Below are 7156 nucleotides of genomic sequence, written 5' to 3' on the forward strand. Positions count from 1 at the left end.
AGAAAACAGCTATGGTTAATCGAACAGAAAAGCATTTTTAACAGGTGGTTATGTAGGTCAGAAGGAAGAAAATGGACCATTTACACGGGAGTGCTTAATTTATATCAAGCTTACCAAGATTATTCATGTGAAAAGTGCGGATGCATTGATCTGGAACAAAATATGAATAGTCTACTAAAATTGATTCGTAAATTTAGCAAAAAATATGATTAACACAATTATTTGTACAATTACACGGTGGTTCTTTTGTACAAACCACCTAGGGTGGTCCCCAGGTGATCAGTTTTAAAAAATTTCAAAAATTCAGAATTAATTAAAGAATTAAAGAATTAGAGAATTCTGATCAAAATTGATCTTATAAAATTTGTAAGTACATGCAGAATCAAGGCCGTGAAGATGGAGATAAAACGCTTACTATACTGTTGGATTTACAACGGGCTCGTTGGTCTAGGGGTATGATTTTCGCTTAGGGTGCGAGAGGTCCCGGGTTCAAATCCCGGACGAGCCCACAATTGCGATGTTTTTTTTTCATCACACCATTTGTAAAATCATGGCAATCTAAAATAGGGATGGCGAAACGATTGAATATTTCCATTAATGGAAATAACAAATTATTTTATGAATAAAATCTAATTGAATTATGTAGTTGTTAATTTAGCTAAAAATGCCTAATTTTGCTATATATAAATATAAATATTTTGCTATAATTATATGTAATATGCTCTCCCGTTATGCATGAGTGCGGAAACATTTGACTAACATGTGATACGGCTGCATTTACAAAATTTAACAAACTCCCTATCTACCTCAGGTGTGGCAAAAGCTTAAAACGTTCGATCTCGAGCATAGTTTCTCAACTCCCATCAACAGCTTAGAAGGCACTGTTTCTCATAATTGTTAACACTTTCACAGAGCAGTTTGTTACTCCGGGTATCGGGCCGTTGATTGCCGGCTACGGTAGGAGACCGTTCTATCCGGCACCTACCAAACCGTACTCGTACCGAAGCTCGGTCTATTAGAAAAAGAGTAATGTGTAGTGAGTGTTCCGGAGAGGTGGGGGGGGGGGGGGGGGGAGCGGTGAGGGGATTTTTTGGCAGCCCTTCCGATAAATAGCGGAGACACAAAACTTTACACCTTCTCATCGAAAGCCACCACTAGCACACTATCGTCACGCCAACACATACTTATGCTAAACCCGCACCAACCGGTAAGGGGCAGATGCGTTGTGGCGAATGGTGGAACAGGCGGACGGTTGCTATCTGGATCTAATTTTGAGAAATCTTCCCTACTCATGGCACTCGGTCATTCTTCGCCTTTGGGGTCGTTTTTGGGAGAAGAAGTTTCGTTCGTTTGGATTGTTTGCGAAACTTTTCTCGCCCGTGATGTAGCGCAAAGGGAAGAATCGTGACCTATGCAGGGAAGCCAAGCGGAATGGAGAGCAGACCTCCTGCTAGAAGATGGTGGAGTATACCAACAATTCTTGGCCAACGGGCTTTCACGAGTATATATGTGTGTGTGTAAGTATCTGCGGAGATGGTGGTATTCCTGGGTATCGCCTAACAGCCAGAAGTCGCTCGAATGGAGCTCCGAGGGATAGTCGTCCATTTTGGCAACGGATAGTCACCCTTGGTGTTTTCCGGTTCGATGTTTTCATCGTTGGGCACATTTTATGTGCCGAAAAGTTTACCGTGGAAAGCCAATCTGCCGTTCCAGTTCAGTGCGAACTGGTGGCGAGGATGGTGCTTGGTCCGAGGTGGTCCTTTTGTTTCGGGCGAAACTTCCTGCCATTGTCCCTGCCCACCGCTCGAGTCCGCTCCGTGCGGGTGTAACTTTGAGGTAACCACTTCGTGCTCGAGTTTTCCGGTTATAAAAGTCAAAAGATAAATTATACAGATTAGTGAAGATTAACAACCGGGAAATTCGTAAGTCAGCGTCAAAGGAACTGATGAAGGATTTTCCCCCTGTTTCGATTGCTTTCCGTCCCTAGCAGCGGCTCTGTTGCTCGATTGTCTAAGGAACGATATTTCAAGCACACTGCAGACAGGTTGAGTCGAAAAGGACTGTAGAGCAGGACTTTGTTTGCCTCAGAATGGCAGAGTAAGATTCCTATCTAAATGTTTTCGTTTTGACAATTTTCTCCTTTTTCGGGGTGAAGATTTCTCATTCAACACTCGTGAAAGACGACAGATTAAGATGAAGCTAATGGAGAACCTTGGAGGGTCCTTCTGCCGCATGCAAGTGGTAGTTGTGCCAAATTAGAACATGGACCAGTGCATGCGTCGGAGCACACGAAGATCCACAATACATTTCCATTGCATTCCAAATGGAACCTGTTTGTTTCGGAGGGATGAGAAATGTTATGTTATTTGAAGATTAAGATGAATGAGTAATTAAAGTATGAAAGCACAGTTGGACGATCTGGGGACGAATCGAAGCGTTAAGAAATGGTACGGTCATAATAATCTCATCCAGCCGGTGTTGATGCTGAACAGACACATGAATTATGAATCTTACCGCTTGGTTTGATTTGAGTGGATGTTTAATTTAGCTTCCAACCGAGATGGAGGATATTCTGTAAAGAATTAACGAACGGTCTGTGTGCGGTAGTATATTTATTCCAAGCTCAACAATATTTTCTCGAAATAAAAGCATGCATGTTTATGGGCCAGCAATGGAGGCACATTTTTATGGAAGTACATCACCTTCCCTGGCTCATTTCACATACGCTCGTTACTTGCTACACTCGACAATGCTGGAATTTGCTGTTCGGTGGTAAAATTTCTCTAACCCCGTTTTACAACACCGGGCACAAGATTTATCTGCCGGATGAAAAACATTCGTGTTTAAGGCACGAAGAAATGAATCAAACGACTCACATTTGCCACCCGGTGGGGTGTCTCATTCAACACCCTGGCGTGCCCCTTTTCAAACCTCCAAATCCAACGGCCAACCAAAACGATACCAAGTTGAAGAATCAGGCAGGCAAGAAATTCAACCCGACACCCGCGAACGATACGTGCATGAATTATAATTTAATAATCATAATCGAGCCGTAATACGATATTCCGGCCAGGTCAGAAGAGGCCTCACATGGATTCCATACCCGAGCGCGCGAAGGTGCCAAAAATAGTGCGAGAATATAACTTAACTGCAGTTGTCTCTCGGTTGGAAGTTTCGGATGGAAGTCAACGAATTTAGTACATAATACAGTCGCTGCTAAAGGTGTTTTGGTGGTAAACAGCAAAACTGCAGCTTTATTTCAGTTTTTGTTTTGTTTCAGTAAGCGTGAGTGAGAAAAATAAAATAGCAAAAAAGTGAATTCTTTTCCAAAAGGGAGAAACATTGTACCCGTTTGCCTTTTGACAAAGCTGTAGTCTTTTACTTCTGGCCGTGTTTTCCCCTTGCCAAACACAAAACCCCAGGGGTCCCAAATCGTGACAAAAACGGAAGACATATTTTACCCGAACGAATAGCCCCAAATTATGAAAATTGTTATAAAATATGACATTAAAATAAAATATCAACACTACGCCACGAAGCGGGCCGAGTGAAGAGGAACGCACGAAACATGCAAATCTTCGGCGTGGCAGGAAGCAGAGCTGTATCGGGCGTTGTAGGAGCCTTCGGCCGGTAAAAGGAGGTCTTTCTCTTCGGGGTGGGCAAACACTCCCGTTGTCCAAACGTGCCTTTTGGGGGCCGTTTTGGGTCGATCGGTTTATGAATTCTTGATCATTCTCCAGAAATCGTTGAGATCATTTTCTGTTTGGATATTTTAATCCATTCATAAATAATAACGCACACCCAACCGGTTCCAGCAGCCAGATCCATTCATGAAAATTGTCCCTAAAAGAAACGAAAACAAAATCACGCACATTACGGTATAAGCCCGAAGGCTTGGGGCCGAACAGCAACAGCGGAACCTGTACGGCTTTGTTGGGACGGATTTTCGAGGGGATCGAAAAATGACTAAATTTCTTGACCACGGCGCGAAACACATTCCTTCCGATAACGGGCATCGACAAACGATTAGATTCACACTTCGACAAATGGGAATCACGGATGAGCGAAAGGCGAAATGCGCCGTGGTGCTTTACGCTTCCAATCGCCCATTGATGGCCATAAATGGAAGCTTACGTTTTTCGGATGAATGAATCGGTCCGTTTGCAACGGGGAATGGTTTTACAGTTGGTGTAGATGCTTTCTAAAAAGAAGAAGGCAAAATGTTAGACACGACATTCATTGAGAAACCGCAATTCCGATGATAATGAGAGAAGATGAGTTTACAATCTCTATTAAGGCACTCCCCGAAATATTTAAAATGTTTGAAATGCTTTCTTAGTGAGTTTGAAGATAAAATCGGTCTTTTTTGGTAAACGTTTGCGACACATGCTGTGCGGCAGATGGTCAGTGGGTGTCAAGTTAGTATACGAACAGCGAAACACAGCGAGCATACGTTCATCACATGCATTCTGGTTTTAATGGTAAACATATATTTCAGTCTAAAAATCACAGATTCATATATTTTAATATAGTATAATATAAGCAGATAAAATAATTAATATGATATTTTGTTAACACATTTATTGTTGTAATCAAATACAATTTGGTCTAGAATTACTGCAAGATGGCACTTAGAAACCCCATAACTTATTAACTTAACTTAACTTAACTTAAACTTAATTAAAATGATATAAAACTATGATATAAAACTTTTAGAGATGACTTAAAGCGAGGGGCTAGGACAATAGTTCCATTTGTCCATCCTCGAAGCTCTTTATATCTGAAGATTATAAATTATTTTTTCGGTACAAAATGTTTGCTACTTCAATTTTTTCTTCAAAATATTGATAAGAGATATATTCTTCCGCTTGTCTTTTATCAGTGTATCATATATTTCATCAATAAAGAATTCGTTAAATTGCATACTATTGAAATTTGTTATGCTTATGTTATGTTTTGTTATGTTGTGTTTTCAACTCGTTTTTCCTGCCCTTTGCATACTACAAACCACAATATAAATAATCAAAAAGGGTTCCATGAACTGATACTAAGAGTACTTTTAATACTCTGAAAATATCATCTGCTACCATTAAAAATAAATGGAGCACTTTAGTTCAATAAATTTGGCTTCTAAAATAGCTGTTTAGCGTACAAAACTTCATACATGATTAAAGTAATGATTAAAGTAAATGAAAATGAATATCAATGTTGACATTCATAAAATGTTTTAATAGCTATTTATCTAAACCATTTTACGACCCTTTGTTGATAATGATTGTTCGTTTTTTTGTTTAAGAAAAATATAATTTAAACTATCTTGTTGTAATCACGTTCAACAGTGTCATAAAATTTAATACAAAGAAGCTTTTATTTACTTCGCAGGCCTGAGAGATTGAGGTGATGCTTCCTGCAGCAAACTACTGCTAGTCTATTTAATCACACTTCTAACCAGCCGGCCAGAAACATCAAATTAATATCAACGATTTCCCGCGACAGCTCCACTCGACTCGAAATATTACCAAATTGATTCCGATTAGCCCGTGCCGCACTACTTCATCAGCTAATTGACTATCAAATGATATCTTCCTTTCGTTTTCCTTCTCCCGCTTACTCGCTCCTGGTAAATTCGAATCCCTGGCCCCGTGCAGCCCGAAGGATCTCGGTCTCTAAATCCTGTCTGCCCATCATCGAGGAAGCATCCGTGCGCTCGGGAGTCTCGGGAGAGCATTCAATAAACAAACGAGCAATTATGTAAAGTTTATCGCTGATAGAGCACTGGCACGCTATTCCCTAGTTATGCCGGCCGAAACCGTCATCAGCTCAGTGATGGGCAGCGGGTTTCGGACCACTACGGAGCCGGAAACTGTTACCACAAACCATACCTACCATGGAAAGTAATCGCAAGGGGAAGATAATTTTCAAATTAGTCAAAATCCAAAAGCAGACACAAGCGATCGTTGCATGCAGTGGCTCGAGTTTCTTGTGCTAAAGGGAAACTATCTACAAACACCAGGAAACGGAAGCACAGAAGTACATGTTTACTAGACAAATGGCTTTTAATCTGGAGTGATACGTTTCGCTGGTTCTGGTTTAGATGATTGGTTGTGTTTTTAAAACATTCTTTTGATTAATCGGTGGGGGAGCTATTCTTAGCTGCAGTTGCACATTACAGACCTTGAACCGTATCTTTCTGTTATCGGCCAATACACAACACAACGTTTTTTTTATTGAACGCATCATTCCACCAATGTATCTTGGCGAACGATGAAGAGGCAACTTCCGCTCGGTGGCTTAGATAAGTAGCTCGTCTAGTCACAGTCTCGAATGTCAATCTAACTCCTCAACTGGTTCGGCACAGACTGAACTCCAAACATTTGAATAAGGGTGCGAGAAGCAACACTTGAGATAACGTATGTACGCTCTATCGATGCACGACAAAACAGACGTTAGACGGTTCGTTTATTGCAGCCTCCAAAGGTATGTTAATGCGTCATCCGTCGCAGCAGCAGATTTGTGTAGAACCAGCTGAAATGAAGCGCTGCTAGATCCAGCTATGATTTCATTCCGTTCGGGGCCAGATTCGTATCTCGGCCGTGGATTATGTGGAGCTCATAAATAATGCTTTGAATTAGTATGAAAGTTTTACACCGTTTCAACGCTTGGTGTGACCGCCAGTGCCTAGAATATTCGATTTCGACCGACGGATGATATCCACCTCATTTTGTCGGTTAGGCACATGTTTGAGAAGCTTGTAAAATTTAAATATTTTGCATACAATTAGTTAAACATCTTTATCTAATATCTTTCAAAAGGAAATAATATAAACTTTCGATGTTGGCTAGATGTAGTGCTAGACGATTTTAATATTTTTGCAGTATTTTATTATTAGTTTCCTTATTTTGATTTTAACCTTTGCTAATCGTCGTTTGATAAAAACGTTAAGCCATCGGTACATATCTGCGGCGTAACACTTGTACCTCCATTTGTTGGTCTACCCCGTTTGGTGTCTGCTTGAGTGTCATCGTCGATTGATTTATATGTTGATACTGTACACGAAAGCAAGTTTCATACTGTTATAGATGTATATTCTACCAATATCCTTAAGCTACTTGAAGAAATATACCTGTTAGCCATACAATTTAAATAAACCTGCCGT

The 7156-nt window shown here is 40.6% G+C and overlaps 1 non-coding gene across 1 annotated transcript; it reads left to right on the forward strand.

The window, feature by feature from the left end:
* Nucleotides 1-436: 436 nt before the first annotated feature.
* On the forward strand, nt 437-508 carry Trnap-agg (transfer RNA proline (anticodon AGG)). The gene has a single exon. It is a non-coding gene; the product is annotated as a tRNA-Pro (tRNA).
* The last annotated feature ends 6648 nt before the right edge of the window (nt 509-7156 follow it).

The sequence above is a fragment of the Anopheles moucheti genome, chromosome 3, assembly GCF_943734755.1.
Source record: "Anopheles moucheti chromosome 3, idAnoMoucSN_F20_07, whole genome shotgun sequence".
In the NCBI taxonomy this organism is placed as follows: Eukaryota; Metazoa; Arthropoda; class Insecta; order Diptera; family Culicidae; genus Anopheles; species Anopheles moucheti.